Source organism: Polypterus senegalus, unplaced genomic scaffold, assembly GCF_016835505.1.
Source record: "Polypterus senegalus isolate Bchr_013 unplaced genomic scaffold, ASM1683550v1 scaffold_4464, whole genome shotgun sequence".
NCBI classification, from domain to species: Eukaryota; Metazoa; Chordata; class Cladistia; order Polypteriformes; family Polypteridae; genus Polypterus; species Polypterus senegalus.
In genome coordinates, this window is record NW_024383908.1 from 26,562 (window position 1) to 49,514 (window position 22,953).

General features: G+C 39.1%; 24 non-coding genes across 24 annotated transcripts; 23 read left to right on the forward strand and 1 right to left on the reverse strand.

The window, feature by feature from the left end:
- The first annotated feature begins 82 nt into the window (after positions 1-82).
- Positions 83-164, forward strand: trnas-gcu. Its single transcript has one exon. It is a non-coding gene; the product is annotated as a tRNA-Ser (tRNA).
- A 255-nt stretch (positions 165-419) lies between these two features.
- trnat-ugu lies at positions 420-493 on the forward strand. Its single transcript has one exon. It is a non-coding gene; the product is annotated as a tRNA-Thr (tRNA).
- A 463-nt stretch (positions 494-956) lies between these two features.
- On the forward strand, positions 957-1,030 carry trnat-agu. The gene has a single exon. It is a non-coding gene; the product is annotated as a tRNA-Thr (tRNA).
- Positions 1,031-1,393: 363 nt separating this feature from the next.
- On the forward strand, positions 1,394-1,475 carry trnas-gcu. The gene has a single exon. It is a non-coding gene; the product is annotated as a tRNA-Ser (tRNA).
- Positions 1,476-1,730: 255 nt separating this feature from the next.
- On the forward strand, positions 1,731-1,804 carry trnat-ugu. Its single transcript has one exon. It is a non-coding gene; the product is annotated as a tRNA-Thr (tRNA).
- A 466-nt stretch (positions 1,805-2,270) lies between these two features.
- Positions 2,271-2,344, forward strand: trnat-agu. The gene has a single exon. It is a non-coding gene; the product is annotated as a tRNA-Thr (tRNA).
- A 363-nt stretch (positions 2,345-2,707) lies between these two features.
- Positions 2,708-2,787, forward strand: trnas-gcu. The gene has a single exon. It is a non-coding gene; the product is annotated as a tRNA-Ser (tRNA).
- A 254-nt stretch (positions 2,788-3,041) lies between these two features.
- On the forward strand, positions 3,042-3,115 carry trnat-ugu. Its single transcript has one exon. It is a non-coding gene; the product is annotated as a tRNA-Thr (tRNA).
- Positions 3,116-3,583: 468 nt separating this feature from the next.
- On the forward strand, positions 3,584-3,657 carry trnat-agu. The gene has a single exon. It is a non-coding gene; the product is annotated as a tRNA-Thr (tRNA).
- A 363-nt stretch (positions 3,658-4,020) lies between these two features.
- Positions 4,021-4,102, forward strand: trnas-gcu. Its single transcript has one exon. It is a non-coding gene; the product is annotated as a tRNA-Ser (tRNA).
- Positions 4,103-4,356: 254 nt separating this feature from the next.
- On the forward strand, positions 4,357-4,430 carry trnat-ugu. Its single transcript has one exon. It is a non-coding gene; the product is annotated as a tRNA-Thr (tRNA).
- A 466-nt stretch (positions 4,431-4,896) lies between these two features.
- On the forward strand, positions 4,897-4,970 carry trnat-agu. Its single transcript has one exon. It is a non-coding gene; the product is annotated as a tRNA-Thr (tRNA).
- A 363-nt stretch (positions 4,971-5,333) lies between these two features.
- On the forward strand, positions 5,334-5,415 carry trnas-gcu. The gene has a single exon. It is a non-coding gene; the product is annotated as a tRNA-Ser (tRNA).
- A 255-nt stretch (positions 5,416-5,670) lies between these two features.
- Positions 5,671-5,744, forward strand: trnat-ugu. The gene has a single exon. It is a non-coding gene; the product is annotated as a tRNA-Thr (tRNA).
- A 466-nt stretch (positions 5,745-6,210) lies between these two features.
- trnat-agu lies at positions 6,211-6,284 on the forward strand. The gene has a single exon. It is a non-coding gene; the product is annotated as a tRNA-Thr (tRNA).
- A 363-nt stretch (positions 6,285-6,647) lies between these two features.
- On the forward strand, positions 6,648-6,729 carry trnas-gcu. The gene has a single exon. It is a non-coding gene; the product is annotated as a tRNA-Ser (tRNA).
- A 253-nt stretch (positions 6,730-6,982) lies between these two features.
- Positions 6,983-7,056, forward strand: trnat-ugu. The gene has a single exon. It is a non-coding gene; the product is annotated as a tRNA-Thr (tRNA).
- A 467-nt stretch (positions 7,057-7,523) lies between these two features.
- On the forward strand, positions 7,524-7,597 carry trnat-agu. Its single transcript has one exon. It is a non-coding gene; the product is annotated as a tRNA-Thr (tRNA).
- Positions 7,598-7,960: 363 nt separating this feature from the next.
- Positions 7,961-8,042, forward strand: trnas-gcu. Its single transcript has one exon. It is a non-coding gene; the product is annotated as a tRNA-Ser (tRNA).
- A 253-nt stretch (positions 8,043-8,295) lies between these two features.
- Positions 8,296-8,369, forward strand: trnat-ugu. Its single transcript has one exon. It is a non-coding gene; the product is annotated as a tRNA-Thr (tRNA).
- Positions 8,370-8,837: 468 nt separating this feature from the next.
- Positions 8,838-8,911, forward strand: trnat-agu. The gene has a single exon. It is a non-coding gene; the product is annotated as a tRNA-Thr (tRNA).
- Positions 8,912-10,228: 1,317 nt separating this feature from the next.
- trnal-caa lies at positions 10,229-10,310 on the reverse strand. The gene has a single exon. It is a non-coding gene; the product is annotated as a tRNA-Leu (tRNA).
- Positions 10,311-11,480: 1,170 nt separating this feature from the next.
- trnak-cuu lies at positions 11,481-11,553 on the forward strand. The gene has a single exon. It is a non-coding gene; the product is annotated as a tRNA-Lys (tRNA).
- Positions 11,554-13,240: 1,687 nt separating this feature from the next.
- Positions 13,241-13,313, forward strand: trnak-cuu. The gene has a single exon. It is a non-coding gene; the product is annotated as a tRNA-Lys (tRNA).
- Positions 13,314-22,953: the final 9,640 nt, after the last annotated feature.

Here is a 22,953-nt window from a genome sequence, read left to right on the forward strand (position 1 = left end):
ATAGAGCTTGGCATGATGCGTTACCGGATCAGTGAATTTAAATTTAGGAGGAATGCCTGGAAGGATCGCCGTTTGCTCACGTGACAAGGTGGCCGAGTGGTTAAGGCGATGGACTGCTAATCCATTGTGCTCTGCACGCGTGGGTTCGAATCCCACCCTTGTCGTGACTTTCAATCTTAGAGTCTATTATCCTTTCTGCTGCTATCTGTGCCAGCAGATCAAATTCAAGAAGAAAATATTCCGACGCTGCTTTCCGTAAAAGACGCAACGGTTGCCTCTTAAGTTACTTTCTCAGTCCGCGCAACACCTGTTGCTCAAAGGCAGTATCTTAGTCCATATTTTAGAATCGAAATGTTCTGCCTTAAACATTCTATTTTACTGAGTGAAATGGAAACTTGACAAATGAGCTTTTGACATGGGGCGCCGTGGCTTAGCTGGTTAAAGCGCCTGTCTTGTAAACAGGAGATCCTGAGTTCGAATCTCAGCGGTGCCTTCTTCGCTCTGCTTCCTTGCGTTTCTTTTCTGCTGAACACGTGGCAAAGTGAACTTGAAATAAGACTGCGTGGAAAACTTGCCCTTTTCATTGATATATTTTAAGTCCTTAATCGAAGTCGACAAAAGAGAATGGAAAACCTCGATGAAGAAATGATTTAAGGTGCCTTTGAAGAAGATGACTGCTTTTTCCTGGATCGCAAGTCTGTTGTGCTTTTCACGGATTGTGTGAACGTTTTCTCTTCTCCGAGGGCTTCCTTTGAACATTGGATTCAAACAACATATGGCAAACTTCTCTCCTTACAAAAGTCTCAAATCGTGGAACTGCAGTTACTGAAAGTGTGTTCACATTTCAGATGTTTTTTTTTTTTTGTTATTGAATTACCAAGAGGTGGACATTGGTTACATGTTAACTGCTATTTAGGCGTATGACGTCACACTGCTAGAGTCTCTTCATAACGTCAGGTGCCGTGGCTTAGTTGTTTTAAGCGCCTGTCTAGTAAACAGGAGATCCTGAGTTTGAGTCTCAGCGGTGCCTGCAGTTTGTCATACTGCTTCTAGTTCATTTTCATCTTGGCACTCGGATGTGCCTTGAAACTTTGCAAGGAACAGGTTAGCTTTGTCCGTTTCATTGCAGAAGGCGGAGGTGGAGCGCAGCTCTCAGGTTTTATTCTCTTTGCTTTGGCCAGTGAAAGACATAGAGAAAAGTGAAAGCCTGCCTGCCGTCGTGACGTGTAACAGATTGCTCTGTAACAAGGCAGCAATTAAACAGAACAATTGATGACGATATGAGTGTTGATGAAGTGTCCGTACTTAAATATAGAGCTTGGCATGATGCGTTACCGGATCAGTGAATTTAAATTTAGGAGGAATGCCTGGAAGGATCGCCGTTTGCTCACGTGACAAGGTGGCCGAGTGGTTAAGGCGATGGACTGCTAATCCATTGTGCTCTGCACGCGTGGGTTCGAATCCCACCCTTGTCGTGACTTTCAATCTTAGAGTCTATTATCCTTTCTGCTGCTATCTGTGCCAGCAGATCAAATTCAAGAAGAAAATATTCCGACGCTGCTTTCCGTAAAAGACGCAACGGTTGCCTCTTAAGTTACTTTCTCAGTCCGCGCAACACCTGTTGCTCAAAGGCAGTATCTTAGTCCATATTTTAGAATCGAAATGTTCTGCCTTAAACATTCTATTTTACTGAGTGAAATGGAAACTTGACAAATGAGCTTTTGACATGGGGCGCCGTGGCTTAGCTGGTTAAAGCGCCTGTCTTGTAAACAGGAGATCCTGAGTTCGAATCTCAGCGGTGCCTTCTTCGCTCTGCTTCCTTGCGTTTCTTTTCTGCTGAACACGTGGCAAAGTGAACTTGAAATAAGACTGCGTGGAAAACTTGCCCTTTTTCATTGATATATTTTAAGTCCTTAATCGAAGTCGACAAAAGAGAATGGAAAACCTCGATGAAGAAATGATTTAAGGTGCCTTTGAAGAAGATGACTGCTTTTTCCTGGATCGCAAGTCTGTTGTGCTTTTCACGGATTGTGTGAACGTTTTCTCTTCTCCGAGGGCTTCCTTTGAACATTGGATTCAAACAACATATGGCAAACTTCTCTCCTTACAAAAGTCTCAAATCGTGGAACTGCAGTTACTGAAAGTGTGTTCACATTTCAGATGTTTTTATTTTTTTTTGTTATTGAATTACCAAGAGGTGGACATTGGTTACATGTTAACTGCTATTTAGGCGTATGACGTCACACTGCTAGAGTCTCTTCATAACGTCAGGTGCCGTGGCTTAGTTGTTTTAAGCGCCTGTCTAGTAAACAGGAGATCCTGAGTTTGAGTCTCAGCGGTGCCTGCAGTTTGTCATACTGCTTCTAGTTCATTTTCATCTTGGCACTCGGATGTGCCTTGAAACTTTGCAAGGAACAGGTTAGCTTTGTCCGTTTCATTGCAGAAGGCGGAGGTGGAGCGCAGCTCTCAGGTTTTATTCTCTTTGCTTTGGCCAGTGAAAGACATAGAGAAAAGTGAAAGCCTGCCTGCCGTCGTGACGTGTAACAGATTGCTCTGTAACAAGGCAGCAATTAAACAGAACAATTGATGACGATATGAGTGTTGATGAAGTGTCCGTACTTAAATATAGAGCTTGGCATGATGCGTTACCGGATCAGTGAATTTAAATTTAGGAGGAATGCCTGGAAGGATCGCCGTTTGCTCACGTGACAAGGTGGCCGAGTGGTTAAGGCGATGGACTGCTAATCCATTGTGCTCTGCACGCGGGTTCGAATCCCACCCTTGTCGTGACTTTCAATCTTAGAGTCTATTATCCTTTCTGCTGCTATCTGTGCCAGCAGATCAAATTCAAGAAGAAAATATTCCGACGCTGCTTTCCGTAAAAGACGCAACGGTTGCCTCTTAAGTTACTTTCTCAGTCCGCGCAACACCTGTTGCTCAAAGGCAGTATCTTAGTCCATATTTTAGAATCGAAATGTTCTGCCTTAAACATTCTATTTTACTGAGTGAAATGGAAACTTGACAAATGAGCTTTTGACATGGGCGCCGTGGCTTAGCTGGTTAAAGCGCCTGTCTTGTAAACAGGAGATCCTGAGTTCGAATCTCAGCGGTGCCTTCTTCGCTCTGCTTCCTTGCGTTTCTTTTCTGCTGAACACGTGGCAAAGTGAACTTGAAATAAGACTGCGTGGAAAACTTGCCCTTTTTCATTGATATATTTTAAGTCCTTAATCGAAGTCGACAAAAGAGAATGGAAAACCTCGATGAAGAAATGATTTAAGGTGCCTTTGAAGAAGATGACTGCTTTTTTCCTGGATCGCAAGTCTGTTGTGCTTTTCACGGATTGTGTGAACGTTTTCTCTTCTCCGAGGGCTTCCTTTGAACATTGGATTCAAACAACATATGGCAAACTTCTCTCCTTACAAAAGTCTCAAATCGTGGAACTGCAGTTACTGAAAGTGTGTTCACATTTCAGATGTTTTTATTTTTTTTTTGTTATTGAATTACCAAGAGGTGGACATTGGTTACATGTTAACTGCTATTTAGGCGTATGACGTCACACTGCTAGAGTCTCTTCATAACGTCAGGTGCCGTGGCTTAGTTGTTTTAAGCGCCTGTCTAGTAAACAGGAGATCCTGAGTTTGAGTCTCAGCGGTGCCTGCAGTTTGTCATACTGCTTCTAGTTCATTTTCATCTTGGCACTCGGATGTGCCTTGAAACTTTGCAAGGAACAGGTTAGCTTTGTCCGTTTCATTGCAGAAGGCGGAGGTGGAGCGCAGCTCTCAGGTTTTATTCTCTTTGCTTTGGCCAGTGAAAGACATAGAGAAAAGTGAAAGCCTGCCTGCCGTCGTGACGTGTAACAGATTGCTCTGTAACAAGGCAGCAATTAAACAGAACAATTGATGACGATATGAGTGTTGATGAAGTGTCCGTACTTAAATATAGAGCTTGGCATGATGCGTTACCGGATCAGTGAATTTAAATTTAGGAGGAATGCCTGGAAGGATCGCCGTTTGCTCACGTGACAAGGTGGCCGAGTGGTTAAGGCGATGGACTGCTAATCCATTGTGCTCTGCACGCGTGGGTTCGAATCCCACCCTTGTCGTGACTTTCAATCTTAGAGTCTATTATCCTTTCTGCTGCTATCTGTGCCAGCAGATCAAATTCAAGAAGAAAATATTCCGACGCTGCTTTCCGTAAAAGACGCAACGGTTGCCTCTTAAGTTACTTTCTCAGTCCGCGCAACACCTGTTGCTCAAAGGCAGTATCTTAGTCCATATTTTAGAATCGAAATGTTCTGCCTTAAACATTCTATTTTACTGAGTGAAATGGAAACTTGACAAATGAGCTTTTGACATGGGCGCCGTGGCTTAGCTGGTTAAAGCGCCTGTCTTGTAAACAGGAGATCCTGAGTTCGAATCTCAGCGGTGCCTTCTTCGCTCTGCTTCCTTGCGTTTCTTTTCTGCTGAACACGTGGCAAAGTGAACTTGAAATAAGACTGCGTGGAAAACTTGCCCTTTTTCATTGATATATTTTAAGTCCTTAATCGAAGTCGACAAAAGAGAATGGAAAACCTCGATGAAGAAATGATTTAAGGTGCCTTTGAAGAAGATGACTGCTTTTTTCCTGGATCGCAAGTCTGTTGTGCTTTTCACGGATTGTGTGAACGTTTTCTCTTCCGAGGGCTTCCTTTGAACATTGGATTCAAACAACATATGGCAAACTTCTCTCCTTACAAAAGTCTCAAATCGTGGAACTGCAGTTACTGAAAGTGTGTTCACATTTCAGATGTTTTTATTTTTTTTTTGTTATTGAATTACCAAGAGGTGGACATTGGTTACATGTTAACTGCTATTTAGGCGTATGACGTCACACTGCTAGAGTCTCTTCATAACGTCAGGTGCCGTGGCTTAGTTGTTTTAAGCGCCTGTCTAGTAAACAGGAGATCCTGAGTTTGAGTCTCAGCGGTGCCTGCAGTTTGTCATACTGCTTCTAGTTCATTTTCATCTTGGCACTCGGATGTGCCTTGAAACTTTGCAAGGAACAGGTTAGCTTTGTCCGTTTCATTGCAGAAGGCGGAGGTGGAGCGCAGCTCTCAGGTTTTATTCTCTTTGCTTTGGCCAGTGAAAGACATAGAGAAAAGTGAAAGCCTGCCTGCCGTCGTGACGTGTAACAGATTGCTCTGTAACAAGGCAGCAATTAAACAGAACAATTGATGACGATATGAGTGTTGATGAAGTGTCCGTACTTAAATATAGAGCTTGGCATGATGCGTTACCGGATCAGTGAATTTAAATTTAGGAGGAATGCCTGGAAGGATCGCCGTTTGCTCACGTGACAAGGTGGCCGAGTGGTTAAGGCGATGGACTGCTAATCCATTGTGCTCTGCACGCGTGGGTTCGAATCCCACCCTTGTCGTGACTTTCAATCTTAGAGTCTATTATCCTTTCTGCTGCTATCTGTGCCAGCAGATCAAATTCAAGAAGAAAATATTCCGACGCTGCTTTCCGTAAAAGACGCAACGGTTGCCTCTTAAGTTACTTTCTCAGTCCGCGCAACACCTGTTGCTCAAAGGCAGTATCTTAGTCCATATTTTAGAATCGAAATGTTCTGCCTTAAACATTCTATTTTACTGAGTGAAATGGAAACTTGACAAATGAGCTTTTGACATGGGGCGCCGTGGCTTAGCTGGTTAAAGCGCCTGTCTTGTAAACAGGAGATCCTGAGTTCGAATCTCAGCGGTGCCTTCTTCGCTCTGCTTCCTTGCGTTTCTTTTCTGCTGAACACGTGGCAAAGTGAACTTGAAATAAGACTGCGTGGAAAACTTGCCCTTTTTCATTGATATATTTTAAGTCCTTAATCGAAGTCGACAAAAGAGAATGGAAAACCTCGATGAAGAAATGATTTAAGGTGCCTTTGAAGAAGATGACTGCTTTTTCCTGGATCGCAAGTCTGTTGTGCTTTTCACGGATTGTGTGAACGTTTTCTCTTCTCCGAGGGCTTCCTTTGAACATTGGATTCAAACAACATATGGCAAACTTCTCTCCTTACAAAAGTCTCAAATCGTGGAACTGCAGTTACTGAAAGTGTGTTCACATTTCAGATGTTTTTTTTTTTTTTTGTTATTGAATTACCAAGAGGTGGACATTGGTTACATGTTAACTGCTATTTAGGCGTATGACGTCACACTGCTAGAGTCTCTTCATAACGTCAGGTGCCGTGGCTTAGTTGTTTTAAGCGCCTGTCTAGTAAACAGGAGATCCTGAGTTTGAGTCTCAGCGGTGCCTGCAGTTTGTCATACTGCTTCTAGTTCATTTTCATCTTGGCACTCGGATGTGCCTTGAAACTTTGCAAGGAACAGGTTAGCTTTGTCCGTTTCATTGCAGAAGGCGGAGGTGGAGCGCAGCTCTCAGGTTTTATTCTCTTTGCTTTGGCCAGTGAAAGACATAGAGAAAAGTGAAAGCCTGCCTGCCGTCGTGACGTGTAACAGATTGCTCTGTAACAAGGCAGCAATTAAACAGAACAATTGATGACGATATGAGTGTTGATGAAGTGTCCGTACTTAAATATAGAGCTTGGCATGATGCGTTACCGGATCAGTGAATTTAAATTTAGGAGGAATGCCTGGAAGGATCGCCGTTTGCTCACGTGACAAGGTGGCCGAGTGGTTAAGGCGATGGACTGCTAATCCATTGTGCTCTGCACGCGTGGGTTCGAATCCCACCCTTGTCGTGACTTTCAATCTTAGAGTCTATTATCCTTTCTGCTGCTATCTGTGCCAGCAGATCAAATTCAAGAAGAAAATATTCCGACGCTGCTTTCCGTAAAAGACGCAACGGTTGCCTCTTAAGTTACTTTCTCAGTCCGCGCAACACCTGTTGCTCAAAGGCAGTATCTTAGTCCATATTTTAGAATCGAAATGTTCTGCCTTAAACATTCTATTTTACTGAGTGAAATGGAAACTTGACAAATGAGCTTTTGACATGGGGCCGTGGCTTAGCTGGTTAAAGCGCCTGTCTTGTAAACAGGAGATCCTGAGTTCGAATCTCAGCGGTGCCTTCTTCGCTCTGCTTCCTTGCGTTTCTTTTCTGCTGAACACGTGGCAAAGTGAACTTGAAATAAGACTGCGTGGAAAACTTGCCCTTTTTCATTGATATATTTTAAGTCCTTAATCGAAGTCGACAAAAGAGAATGGAAAACCTCGATGAAGAAATGATTTAAGGTGCCTTTGAAGAAGATGACTGCTTTTTTCCTGGATCGCAAGTCTGTTGTGCTTTTCACGGATTGTGTGAACGTTTTCTCTTCTCCGAGGGCTTCCTTTGAACATTGGATTCAAACAACATATGGCAAACTTCTCTCCTTACAAAAGTCTCAAATCGTGGAACTGCAGTTACTGAAAGTGTGTTCACATTTCAGATGTTATTTTTTTTTTTTGTTATTGAATTACCAAGAGGTGGACATTGGTTACATGTTAACTGCTATTTAGGCGTATGACGTCACACTGCTAGAGTCTCTTCATAACGTCAGGTGCCGTGGCTTAGTTGTTTTAAGCGCCTGTCTAGTAAACAGGAGATCCTGAGTTTGAGTCTCAGCGGTGCCTGCAGTTTGTCATACTGCTTCTAGTTCATTTTCATCTTGGCACTCGGATGTGCCTTGAAACTTTGCAAGGAACAGGTTAGCTTTGTCCGTTTCATTGCAGAAGGCGGAGGTGGAGCGCAGCTCTCAGGTTTTATTCTCTTTGCTTTGGCCAGTGAAAGACATAGAGAAAAGTGAAAGCCTGCCTGCCGTCGTGACGTGTAACAGATTGCTCTGTAACAAGGCAGCAATTAAACAGAACAATTGATGACGATATGAGTGTTGATGAAGTGTCCGTACTTAAATATAGAGCTTGGCATGATGCGTTACCGGATCAGTGAATTTAAATTTAGGAGGAATGCCTGGAAGGATCGCCGTTTGCTCACGTGACAAGGTGGCCGAGTGGTTAAGGCGATGGACTGCTAATCCATTGTGCTCTGCACGCGTGGGTTCGAATCCCACCCTTGTCGTGACTTTCAATCTTAGAGTCTATTATCCTTTCTGCTGCTATCTGTGCCAGCAGATCAAATTCAAGAAGAAAATATTCCGACGCTGCTTTCCGTAAAAGACGCAACGGTTGCCTCTTAAGTTACTTTCTCAGTCCGCGCAACACCTGTTGCTCAAAGGCAGTATCTTAGTCCATATTTTAGAATCGAAATGTTCTGCCTTAAACATTCTATTTTACTGAGTGAAATGGAAACTTGACAAATGAGCTTTTGACATGGGGCCGTGGCTTAGCTGGTTAAAGCGCCTGTCTTGTAAACAGGAGATCCTGAGTTCGAATCTCAGCGGTGCCTTCTTCGCTCTGCTTCCTTGCGTTTCTTTTCTGCTGAACACGTGGCAAAGTGAACTTGAAATAAGACTGCGTGGAAAACTTGCCCTTTTTCATTGATATATTTTAAGTCCTTAATCGAAGTCGACAAAAGAGAATGGAAAACCTCGATGAAGAAATGATTTAAGGTGCCTTTGAAGAAGATGACTGCTTTTTTCCTGGATCGCAAGTCTGTTGTGCTTTTCACGGATTGTGTGAACGTTTTCTCTTCTCCGAGGGCTTCCTTTGAACATTGGATTCAAACAACATATGGCAAACTTCTCTCCTTACAAAAGTCTCAAATCGTGGAACTGCAGTTACTGAAAGTGTGTTCACATTTCAGATGTTTTTATTTTTTTTTTGTTATTGAATTACCAAGAGGTGGACATTGGTTACATGTTAACTGCTATTTAGGCGTATGACGTCACACTGCTAGAGTCTCTTCATAACGTCAGGTGCCGTGGCTTAGTTGTTTTAAGCGCCTGTCTAGTAAACAGGAGATCCTGAGTTTGAGTCTCAGCGGTGCCTGCAGTTTGTCATACTGCTTCTAGTTCATTTTCATCTTGGCACTCGGATGTGCCTTGAAACTTTGCAAGGAACAGGTTAGCTTTGTCCGTTTCATTGCAGAAGGCGGAGGTGGAGCGCAGCTCTCAGGTTTTATTCTCTTTGCTTTGGCCAGTGAAAGACATAGAGAAAAGTGAAAGCCTGCCTGCCGTCGTGACGTGTAACAGATTGCTCTGTAACAAGGCAGCAATTAAACAGAACAATTGATGACGATATGAGTGTTGATGAAGTGTCCGTACTTAAATATAGAGCTTGGCATGATGGAGACCCAATGAATTTCTAGTCCATCGCCTTAACCACTCGGCCATGACTACAGATCTCAGCTGCCAGCGATATAGCTTTAGGCGGTAAATTTATTTTTTTCTTTGTTTTTTTTTTCATTAATTTTCTCTTTCTTTCACTTCTGAAAATTCCTGTTAATTATTGAGTCTATGGAATGAAACTACAGTGGTCCCATCATGCTTTCATTTGTTACTTATTTCTCGATTTAAGTTTTCTTTTTTGGCTGAATTCTATGTTGAGACACACAATTTCACCCGAGAACAAAGGGAGATAAGTAAGAAACACAGCTGATACGGATATTAAGGAAAACAACGACGGGCGACGTGTAGTGTTGCAAGTGCAGAGCCGATTGTTTGCCAGCTCTTCTTTACTTCTCCTCTTCTTTAGCCTTTGCTGCCTAAGAAGAAGGCTGACATGCATGATTTACTGATCCCCGTTCTTATTAGATTCGTTTCACATCACATGTGAATTCTGTCATTTTACACCCAGAATCATTAGTAAATTTAAGCCTTCAGACCCTGGCAGTGACTTTCACCCGTAGCACTGCAACAAAAAGAAATAAATGAGGTTTGTGTTAAAATGGCCTTACAGTCTTCCTCTCCAAATTCAGACCAACAAGTGATTTTGAGGCTTAATCTTTGAACACGACTGTTTTTTAAATCATTAGTATCAATATCAGTATAGTTATGTTGGTCACTGCTTTGGGGGTTTGCAACGTATGGCGTTTGAACTTCAGCTGATCATTTTCTAGACTGCACTCAAATGCTTTGCTGCAGTCTGTGCCGACAGGACACTTAACTTTGCACAAGCGCGTTCAGTTTTCGTGTTGTGAACAGAAACTGGTAAGCTGTCAACGGAATGTGTTCTTATGCCTCCCATTGATTGCAGCATCTACCAGTTTTTGTTAATTGAGCCGTGAGCTACTGACAAGATTTGCAAATTGTATTGGCGAGTGACAAGTTAAGGCTTAATACCTTGAATTTGCTAAAGTTTAAACTACGGAGCCGGCAGGACTCGATCCTGCGTGGGGAAACCCCAATGGATTTTGAGTACATCGCCTTAACCACTCGGCCACGACTACTGACGGTAGGTCCCTGCAATCGCGCCTGAATTCCTTCAATCGTCGAATCGCCCTTTCTTCTGTTTGTCAATATGTGCTCTGAAGACATTTGGACTGGAGCAGGAGCGGTAATATTACGGTCTATTTCTGAAGATCCTTAAGGAGGCAGAGGATTTCAAGCGACTCGATTTTCTGTGAGAGTAGAACAGTTAACAGCATGTCTTGGTTGCAAAGTCCACATGTGTTAGCTACACAGCCAGACCCCGAGAAAGAATTCAAAGTTAACTATATCAGCCAAGCAACTGAGAAGAAGCAACAGAAAGAACAAAACGTGCTCGTTTTAATCAGGAAAGAGCGAGAGTTACTCCCCAGTTTCTATTGTCATAAATAACAGGAAGCTGTCTCTGTTATCGTGGTAAAAATTCTTAAGCATGTCTCAGCTTGCTGCGTTGAGGCTGCTTATAATTTCGACAAACAGTTAAGAAAGTTAAGGAATATATCCGTCCATCCAGAACACTCAAGTGCAGCCCTCAGTCTGTGAGCAATTTATAGCAAAGTCCTCTGTGCAAGACAGCGATATTCTCTCTTTACAATCTATTTTAAACGATAGAATTATATTCACGTTTTACCCTTTCATTCTAAGCAAACTGTACATGTCAAAGTTTCAAAAATACACAGAGAGATAGACAGAGAGAGAGAGAGAGAGAGAGAAGGAAATAAACAAATGAATAAATATAAAATCCATTGCCCCATTTAACTTTCCTGGAAGGGAAGAAAACAAAATATATAACAGTCAGTCTTAGGAAAGAAACAATGTGGTAAAATAAGTTCAAGGTCACAGTTCTCTCGTGGGCAGTTAACATTGAAGTGTATCCACGAGCCGCTTTAATTTCATACCTCTCAGCTGTAACTGTAGGGTAAGCTGACACTCAACAGGCCACAAATAGGACGGGATTGCCTCATCCGTCCACATTACTGCGTGAAGTTGACAATAGCGCAGATTATCGATGGATCGCTACAATCTCTCAGGAGCAGGAGGATGGTTAACTTCTGTTGCAAACGTTTAAATTGTTTCTTTTAAAAATGCAACGTCTGTGACTCATCCGCAGCACTAGTGAGCAGGCGAGCGAAGCCAGATTAATTCACTTCCATATAAATCTGACAGAGGCACGTGGTACACCCATTTCTGTGGCCCGGCTAGCTCAGTCGGTAGAGCATGAGACTCTTAATCTCAGGGTCGTGGGTTCGAGCCCCACGTTGGGCGGTTTACTCATTTTCCTTTGAAGGAAATGACTTCATCTGAAAATTCGCAAGATAAGTCTAGCGATTGTATTCGTCAAAGCTCTTTCCAAAATTAAATAGTGCTACACGCTGCAAGAGTCTAGCAAGTAACAAAATGTCCACATCGTGCTCAATCTGAACTTTTCATTTGTCTGATATCCAAGGTTTCAATAAATGATTGCAGAGAGTGCAGGAAACAACTGCGCAAAGTACAGAAATATGTGAAAATTGAGACTTTAGATTTGATCCAGTCTTGAACGTAACGCTTAGCCATTGTCTGTGTGGAGACATGAACGTTTTGCCAAAAAAAAAAAAAAAAGAACGACCCTTTCCGTCTCTTTACTGTGATATGAAAAGAAATGAAGGAGAGAAATTATCAAACAATGAATAAAGAGTGGATTGCTTAGAATAAATTGATTTTCATTTTCACACGCTTCTTCTATATGCTGCACAGAAGGTATCTTCGGATTCATGGGCAAGGAAAACCACATGATGAACTCGGAAATGATAGAAAGATTAATAGATAGATAGATAGATAGATAGATAGATAGATAGATAGATAGATAGATAGATAGATAGATAGATAGATCGATCGCAAATTTAAAGCAGTGAAAGGACAGATTTTTTAACAAGAGGTTTGGTGGGGCAGTTTGTCCGGTTAGCTCAGTTGGTTAGAGCGTGGTGCTAATAACGCCAAGGTCGCGCAAGCGTTCGATCCCGTACGGGCCAGCAGCAATATTATCAACACTGGTTACTTGTTTAAGGTTTGTTTCCATCGCATACTTACCTTAGGGTTTTTTCATTCACCCTGCATGATTTTACATTTAAATTAAAACTAATTGAGTATTAGAGAAAAAAAATTTATTTAACATTCAACAAACTTTCTATTCAGTTTTGCCTCGGCAACTTTAATTGAAATGAATATCGCTCCATCATTCACTGAGAGTAGACAAAAATGACAGTCCATCCAGAACACTCAAGTGCAGCCCTCAGTCTGTGATCAATTTATAGCAAAGTCCTCTGTGCAAGACAGCGATACTCTCTCTTTACAATCTATTTTAAATGATAGAATTGTATTCACGTTTTATCCTTTCATTCTAAGCAAACTGTACATGTCAAAGTTTCAAAAACACACAGAGAGATAGACAGAGAGAGAGAGAGAGAGAGAGAGAGAGAGAGAGAGAGAGAGAAGGAAATAAACAAATGAATAAATATAAAATCCATTGCCCCATTTAACTTTCCTGGAAGGGAAGAAAACAAAATATATAACAGTCAGTCTTAGGAAAGAAACCATGTGGTAAAATAAGTTCAAGGTCACAGTTCTCTCGTGGGCAGTTAACATTGAAGTGTATCCACGAGCCGCTTTAATTTCATACCTCTCAGCTGTAACTGTAGGGTAAGCTGACACTCAACAGGCCACAAATAGGACGGGATTGCCTCATCCGTGAACATTACTGCGTGAAGTTGACAATAGCGCAGATTATCGATGGATCGCTACAATCTCTCAGGAGCAGGAGGATGGTTAACTTCTGTTGCAAACGTGGAAATTGTTTCTTTTAAAAATGCAACGTCTGTGACTCATCCGCAGCACTAGTGAGCAGGCGTGCGAAGCCAGATTAATTCACTTCCATATAAATCTGACAGAGGCACATGGTACATTCGTTTCTGTGGCCTGGCTAGATCAGTCGGTAGAGCATGAGACTCTTAATCTCAGGGTCGTGGGTTCGAGCCCCTCGTTGGGCGGTTTACTCCTTTTCCTTTGAAGGAAATGACTTCTTAATCTGAAAATTTGCAAGATAAGTCTAGCGATCGTATTCGTCAAAGCTCTTTCCAAAAATAAATAGTCCTACACACTGCAAGAGTCTAGCAAGTAACAAAATGTCCACATCGTGCTCATTCTGAACTTTTCATTTGTCTGATATCCCAGGTTTCAATAAATGATTGCAGAGAGTGCAGGAAACAACTGCTCAAAGTACAGAAATGTGTGACAATTGAGACTTTATATTTGATCCAGTCTTGAACGTAACGCTTAGCCATTGTCTGTGTGGAGACATGAACGTTTTGCCAAAAAAAAGAACGAGCCTTTCCGTCTCTTCACTGTGATATGAAAAGAAATGAAGGAGAGAAATTATCAAACAATGATTAAAGAGTGGATTGCTTAGAATAAATTGATTTTCATTTTCATCACGCTTCTTCTATATGCTGCACAGAAGGTATCCTCAGATTCATGGACAAGGAAAACCACATGATGTACTCGGAAATGATAGATAGATAGATAGATAGATAGATAGATAGATAGATAGATAGATAGATAGATAGATAGATAGATAGATAGATAGATAGATTGTGTAGAAGGAAAAATTTTTATTAGAATAAGAGAATAGCAAATTAGCATATAGAGCCATAGAAAGTAATTAAAAGCATCTAAAACATTAGATTAAACATAAATTAGAATATAAAAGCAAATTACGATAGGTCTAGCAAATGGTTAACTAAAAAATCAGTTATATTGCATTATTTTTTAGTCTTACAGCAAATTTTCCAAAGTAAAGAAAAGAACAGCTAAAAGACACAGCGAAACCAGTTTTGGACAGGATAAGAGTTGAGGACACCTGTCATTCAAGGCTAGGAAGAGATAACTTACAGAAAAAAACTCTGTATTCAGCTTAGTTGCTGAATCAGCAGTAAGGCAACAAAGTCCTTTGCTACAAGCAAGGTCACACTGTATTCATGAAGAGAAAATCTTAGCAAATGCAGGCATTAGCAAAAATATTATAAGAATATATTAACAATTAACTTTAGTGTAGAAATTAAGACAAATCAAGCATGTCAAGCAATGATCAAATGAAAGCACATACTATACTTCTTTTTAATTAAAGCTTAAGCTTCAGGTCACTATAGTAAAAAGTTTGGAAAGCCTAAGAGAGGAAAACCCATATATGGATTAGTAACCTTGGCCAGTTAGAAAAAATGGGAACAGAATAGAAAGAGAACACATTCCACTAGCAGACCAATCTAAGGAGATGATAATGGTTCCCATGGAAACTCAAGATTTGGTTGGATGGGAGTAAGAGGGAGTCAGCGGAGGTAAGCAAACCAGCTCATTAAAGCAAGGTCAGAAAAGATAGGAAATTACATCAGGAAAGCCCAAAGATGGAAAGAGGAAACCATCCACCCAGTCTTAGACCAATCAGAATAAACCAAACAGATACCAAGAGGAACAATGGACAGTTGAACCAGGTGCAGAGTCAGCTAATTGAATGAGCCAAAATGATAAGAAATTGTTATAAAAGCTTTAATGGCTGAAATGATCATCGCTGAATCTAATTTGGCCGTATTGGATTGAGTCCTTGTTGTTTTTTGTGTTGATTTATTGCAATAAATCCTTAAAACTCTGTCTGTCTATCTTGAGTCCTAATAGCCTTTACTTTTTTGGTAAAAAGCCTTCTGATGATGAATTTTTCGCCACGACAGATTGGTGACCTTCCGACGTGATAGACTAATAAGGCAGCTGTGTGAATCCAGAGCCAGGGGCAATGCTCTACGAAACGGGCACAGTTGGTGGCCAACTATAAGGTAAGCGATATTTTCGCTAAACTAATTTGTGTAAAGTTTTGAGAGCATCTGCCCCTCCAACGGAGACAAGCAGCATTTGGCCTTTCTAAAATGAACAGGTAGGAATAAAGGATGGGCAGACAGACTTAATGGGATGTGTGGAGACTGTACAGCATATATGAATGTGTGTGTAAGAATGAGAGTGCAGTAAAATAATGAGAATTTGAGTTTTTGGTTATTGGTATTTGGTTATTAATAGAAAACGCCCTGATCCGGGGGACAGGGGACTGCACGGTGCAGAATATAGCTCCCTCCGATCCGGGGGACGGAGGCCTACATTGTAACGGGTGGTGTTGAAATCCTATCAAATATGAGGATTGCACTAGTAACGGCGAACCCAGAGTATACTAAAGTTACCGTGACGACGGCTTTCCGAGTATAGATAGGTGTGAAATTCCTGAGCTGGCATCTTTGCTGTGGCTGTATATTCTCCAGTGAGACGGGTGAGATGTCGTGAAAATTCCCGCTTGTCTCGAGAGAGAGAGACAATCTTTGGGAAACGCTGAGAGCAGTTCCTTCTGATTGTGCCACAGTAAAGGAGTTAATTCAGGTGCGCTTGGAGACCTATCGTTGTTGCCCTGAATTAGAGAAGGGGATTGGCAACGTATTGGCAGAAATTCCTGTTCTGATAAACGCTTTCAAGTTCGTATAGAGAGCTGGTGAAAGGGATCCGTGTGGTAACAGGTGGAGTGAGTGTGCTAGTACAAGGGACAGATAAGGGAATTAGAACTTTATTTTATTTTATGATTTCTCTTTTGGGTAGGTAGGGAGGCACACAAGTACTATGTACTCAAGTGCTGTGTGATTGGAGCGTTTTTTTAGAAAAAAGCGTTGCGGCAATCGTTGAAGCACATAAAGGTGCGCAGAATGCTTGGAGCACTTTAAAAAAGGCGATGCGGCGCGTGAAGCACACAGGTGCAGATTGTAGAAGAATGAATGGTACAGAGGTACAAAAACTATTTCAGGGCAAAACAGGGCATTAGGGATTAGTACACTAGGTGCTAAAAAGAGTGATTGAGTATGAATGTGGATTTTTAGGGTGTAACTTTTTATGTGTAAAATAAACTATATTGACTAAGAGAAGATAGAGAAACCTAAGCGTATAAAAGTAGCTGTAAATAAATATCATAGAATTAAAGGAGGAAGTGTAGAGCTAAGACACTCAGTAAGGAATAGAGAAAGAGGTATTTTGTTTAGATATACTATATAGTTTTGACCTTATATACCATTTGGAGACGTGTATGGAGAAAATATTATCGCGGAAGATATAAGTTGTGAAATAAAGAAGACAGAATAGGATCGAACATTTTTACAACGTGTGTTCGAAGGAGAAAAAAAGAACAGTGCTATAAATAGATAAATATATACGTAAGAGTGGAGGAGAAATAAAAATATTGCAGATTATTGAGGAGAAACAAGAAAAATAGCAGGAGCTGTAGATTGAATTACAGGAAGAGTGCTGTGTAAATACTGGAAGGTTGACACTCAGGAGAAGGATAGTACAAGATTTATTACTGTGGTTGTAAGTGGTGGAAAAGTTAGGCAGCAAAATCTATGCAAAAAGAAAGGTCCTGTGTGAAATCAAACCTAATTTAAATAGGAAATCAAAATTAAGATTGGCGATAGGGAGTTAAAATGAGTGCGAGCGAGTTGCCCGTGGATATATTGGAGTGTAACAACCCCCTCCACAAAGATCTTATTGAAAAATCATCTCAAAAATGGCATAAGAGAACAAAAAGTTTTCAAAACCGCTGGCCCCAAAAAGGTTCATTTACCCTGGAATTATGCAAAGAAATGATAGAGCACATAAAAATCATAAAATAAAAGATGTTAGCAAACAAAGAAAAAATAAGAGGAGAACTGAATTGAACATAATGCAAATGTTTATGGGGGCAGCAATGAAAAGAAACATATTAGAAAGAGTGAGTTGGTGCTTTGGGAATGGAGAGATAGGGGGTGAAATCTCATTGACACTACCTTTAGGTGTGTCATATGTGTTTCCCCTGATAGAAGGAAAAAGAAAATTTAAAGTACAAATAACGGTGACAAATAAGGGGGAAGATTCAGAAGAAAAGAAAGAAACGGGACAGGAAGAGCATTTGAGATAGTGGATGAAACTGATTTTGTGACCAAATTAGAAATAACAATGAAAAAAAAAAAAATTAGGATTGAACCATCAAATACCAAAAGCAGCTAGGTGAAGTATAGCCAGACATATATATATATATATATATATATATATATATATATATATATATATATATATATATATATATATATATATATATATATATATATATATATATATATATATATATAATTGCCCCACCCTCGAATAAAGAATGAATGATTGTGTGAGTGACTGCATAAGCTCCGTTATTTCTTAGTGGTAGTAAGATAAGCCACAAGATCGGAGACAAGTGTGAATGCAAGCGAGCTCCGGACCCAAATAGTGGGTACCGGGAGATACAATAAAGTAATCAAGCACATAACAAGTGTGAGTGAGATTTTGTAACCAAAGCATTTCTTCATGGAAGATACATTGAGGAGATTTTTTATCAAGACGCTGTCACTGTCAGGAGGTACAGCAAATAAGCATATGAAAGCCAAAGCAGTTAATTAAGATGAATATAAATTAAAGTTCAGAGAAAGAATATATTACAAAAATATATCCAGAAAAGCATTAACGTAGCTAAAGTGACATAATTTCTTAAAAATAAATTTAATGTCATGATTTAAGTACTTTTAGTTGGCATGGGTTTCCTTCCTTGCAGCAGTAGGATTTCGTAAAATTATCAAGAAACCGTAATTAACGTAAATATAGACAATTAGAAGAAGTGCGAGCATTTGGTAAATTAGAAAAGTACTATAATAAGAATTCGGATATTTAAATGTGAAATTTTGAAAAGGTTAATTTGATTCAAATAGTTGCGCTTCATGTTACTCCCCTGTAAAAACAATTCAAGTCATTTTACAGTCTGATAAGTAAAGCAGCCTTCAGAAAAATGTAGGAGGATAGAACCAAAAAGAAAGATTAAGCGATAGAAAAATGTTTGAGTATATAGATTTGTGTGTAAATATGTATATATCTGTACTTATATTTGTGGGGAAAGAATAACAAGCGTTGAAAAGAATATCATACGCAAAAAAAGAAAAGTGCACTGTATTTAACTTCAAAGGTACCTGGCGCTCGCTAATGTCTGTGTATGTGAATATGTCTGTGCTGAACTTATTCAATGTGTGTGCATGTATATTATGTGTAAGCGTGAGCATTAATTGTTCTCTGTGTGTGTGTAAATATGTTTGTGCTAAAAATGTGTGAGCGTGCCTGTTATTTGTTCTGTGGGTGCGTGCGTGTGTTTGGGAATAAGAAAGCAAAAACATGGAGACTTCTGGGTAACATAGTTCAATTATGATTTGCTGAAGCTGCCGTGTGCATATAAATTTCCAGAGCTCTGAGTAAATATGGGTTAAAATAAATTTGAGTATTTGTAACATTTGATAAAATGAAAAATGCATTCACTTATAATAATAAATAATGTTTATAAAATATGCGAGGCATCTTTCCTTCGGACCATGATCAAGTCTTAAGGAAAAGTGCACTTTTGATAACTATAACATTCAAGGGAAACAATGTCTTTCAATTTCCTTCTGTCCTTTTCTTTTCTTGTGATGGGTGTATGTGAAATTTTGCATTATGGGGAATATTACAGTGGAGTGTGTGGTGGCGCAGTGGTTAGCACTTATGCCAAGATTCAAGTTTATTTGTGATTTGTGTTGAAACTTACATGTTATTTGTTTTGAGTTAATATTCTCAATGACCGTTTAGTCTTTTTGATGGGAGTGCTGTCTTGCTGTGGTATTGAACCGCGTGATTTCTCGATAGTTGGATTTGCCCTAATTGACGCAGGAATAGGATCGCCACGGAAGGAATTCCTCGTTGTCGCTGAGTCATTCCGCCAATAGAGTCTCCTTGATCTTGAAACCAGCGCCGTTTCGAGCTGAGTAGGATCGTGTTATGTTTCCTAGGGTTAACATCAGCTAACGTCATGAGAGGCTGTTTTATATTCGTTTGTCCTGATTGGTAATGTTAAGTGAGAATGGAACCTTCTCTTCTTCAGAATTCATTTTCTCTTTCTGATTCCTTTGCTGCATTGTTTCCAAATATAGTGTGTAACAATAAATAATAAGTAACAAAACTGGGGTAAGGTTGAATGTGTTAAAACAATGGTTTGGGTGATTTTATGTATGTTATATAGTGTATTAAAGGGATCCCTATGTGTGCATGTTAAATAAATAAGTTTAAGTGTGTTTAAAAGTATGTGTAAAAATATGTGGTGTTGTTTGCAAAGATGAAATAATTGAAATTAATGTGTGTGAGAATGTAAATGTAAATGTTGAAATTAAAAGAGCTCTTAATTCTAAATTAAAAAGATATGAATAGGTGGTGGAAAGTCTCCAGATTAGGCATGATACTATGAGAGCACCCCTTTCATTTGAGTACTGGCCAGACTCTGATAAAAGGGAGGATTTGAATTAAAAGGAATAAAAATTCAATTGAAGGAGACATTCTTTAATATAGTAAATGAAGCTGAAGAAAAACAGTGGCTTCCAGTCCAGGTAGTTTTCCATGCTAAAATATGCTAAAAAAAGAGGGAAAAAGGGGGGTTAACTAAGAGAAAAACAGACTGTGCTCTTTGGAGTCAACATTCTGAAAAACATGTAATAAAACATCTGAAAGATAACAATGAAAGAATGTGCAAGATCAAGTGACTTTAGCAGTAGGTTATGAGGAAACGAAATCAGTGTATGTACCTGAAGTAGATTTAAAGTATTTTCTTAGTTTGAGATTCTGGGAAAAATTTACCTGATAAAGAAGTGGGTTCTTCATTCTAAATATGGGTAGGAATGTGCAAATTTCTTAGAGGGCCTCATAGTAAATAAATAAAGGAACATTTTGCATTATAGGGCATTCTGATATATTGATTTCTTTCCTCATTTCCTTTGTGTGTAATATTGACATGTTTGTGTGAAATATAGTGGAATACTGGCATCACAACAAAACTAATGGAAGGTTCACTTTTATATTTTTGATGCATTAATGAAATATTGAATGAGACATTTTAATAATAATAATTTTATTAAGATTCTAAAAACTAAGATCCAAATGTATGTGGTATTTTAATTAAATAATTAGTAATAAAAAGAAAGAAATAACTATTATTTAGGATACATGTATAGAAACCTTAAGCTTTTTATAAGGAGATAGAGATGGAGTCCAAGATTATTTCTTGCTGCTAAATAACCTTTGAAATAATTTAAGGGGCTTTGAGTGGGAAGGGATAAAATATTTTACTTCACTGACCTTGTTAATCTTAGATATGGTCCAAATATACTCAAAAATGAACACCTTGTGTAAAAAGAAAAATGTTATTAGGACTTTGTACATTTGAACAATGCTTTATAAATAGATACATGGGAGAGGAAATATGGAGTCTAATTTTTTTATATATATATATATATTTAATGTTACAAAGGAAAAAGATTAAGAATTTACCCGTCCAGATTGTGGATTTCTTTCTTCACTCTACTTGCTATGCTAACTATGAGATGTTCTCTGGAGGTTGCTGGTATACTTGGCGATCATATAAGGGAGGGGTACAATGAACAGTATGACAAATTTATTATAATTGACTGAAGCCTTCTTGATTTTTACACCAACCTCCACGGAGCATGGCTCTTTAACTAATAAATACTCAACCTTCTCTTTGGTTTTGTTTGTTCTGTATCCCTGGACGTATTTGTCTTCCCTGTAAGGGAGCTATAAAATTTGGCTTTTATTAATATATTAATGGGATCAGTTTTAGTTACCCTCTGGCTCCACATCTCCTCCACTTGCAAAAATAAAAACAGCAATATTGACACAAGTGTCAATAAGGGGGGAAGGGTTGGTATAATAAGTATTGGTATAAGTATGTTGAATTTTGTTTAAATTTTACATTTTGAAACCAGTTTAAATTTTGGAACTATTTTTTAATTATTATGGAACAAATGTAGATAATTTGAATATTATGTCAATATTATTGGGACCAATTTTTGTAATGATTTATTGAGTACATTTCCCTTTGTGATACATTGATTGACTTTATTTATATAATGACTTGGGACATATTTTTAATTGAGTGGAGATTGCAACCACAGCCAAACCGGAAACAGCTATAAAGGAGGACTTGAACATTGTGCTTATCAATTTAAACTTTTACTCTGACTGTTTAAAGACAAATTGACTTAGACAAGCACAGACTGGATTGAAATGACCATTTGTTTCACTGCTAGCAATATTTTTAATAGGGGTACCCCAACGAAACAGATCTGACATCTTATGACATATTATTTTTTGGATCCATAAGTAGCTACAAAATGAAGAATCAATATGCTGACTATTTAAATGACCGTTTTTAAGTCTTTACATCTGCAGGTGAAAGCTGTTTTTTCCGAGTGCATTGTAGATGACAGCATTTGAAGTTGAACCAGAGATTGGGCTGTGATAAAGGTCTGCAGATAAACTAATCATCTGACTCCAAGGAGAATCCAGCCATACCAGAGAGGGAATCAAGTCATGAATCAAGCCATCGATCAGCTGACTACTGGACAATGCACTTCGATTACAATTCCAGGCATCATGGATACCTGCTGCCAAGAGCTCAACTATGCTGGTGATGTTTGAGCCAAAAAGATCATTGTGGATTCTGAATCATAGATGACATCTGCCTGCTTGGGTCCTTTTTACCTGGGATATTGGACCCCAACACCTGCTTTAATCCTTATCAGAGAAGAAAATTTGTCATACTTTTACTTTGCAGGGCTCAATGTGCTTGCTGGAGCCTACTTTGACTGTCCACTTGTTTGACAAATAGCAACATCTTTTAAATTAAAAGTATTTGAACTGTAAAGTATGAAATGTATAGAAGGGAAAGCTAATTATTTGTAAGCAAAGTAGAATATAGGGACTCCTAAATAATATGTGTTTAATGAATGTTTGTAATATTGGGAATACTATATGATTATTATAAATTCATAGTGGTTAAGAATAGATATTTTTAGATAAATGTTTTGATATGCCTTCTGATATCTAGTATGAGATAATAAGTTACCTTTAAGGACCAATGATTTTGTTATGTGTTAATTAGAATTGAGTCCAATATAACATAAAGGGATCTATTAGAGATTGTTAAGTGATTGTCATTGCAGGGACAATGCACCATTACTAGTTAGGGTCAGTCCAGTTTAGATATTCTAGGTTATTAATTGTAGTACTATAGCAAATAATGTAGAGCTTAACATTTAGGTACATTTATTTAATTGAAAAGAATAATAGTAAGCATATGGGATGACACACATAACTAGTATTTTGGGGATAAGGGACACCTACTATAGGTCAGAACATCCATAACTTTTAGAATAGGATAAAACAGTTTAGGCTAGCATGTTGATGGTGATACAGGTCAAATGATTAACATCATGGCTTGATGAGTATATATGTTATAGAAATCAGTGAAATGAAGTAATAATTTGGCCCATAGGAGATGGAGTGTCTTATACATACAGTGGTGAATGTGTGGTCTGTGAATTAAAAAGCCCAGATGAAGTCTGAAGATCTCTGAAGATATGAATCCGTAATGAGAAGCTTGGGTATAACCCTTGAAATTGAAATTGAAATGAATGTGACCTTAAAAAAATGACCCAGTGATTTGCATTTTGGAAGGTA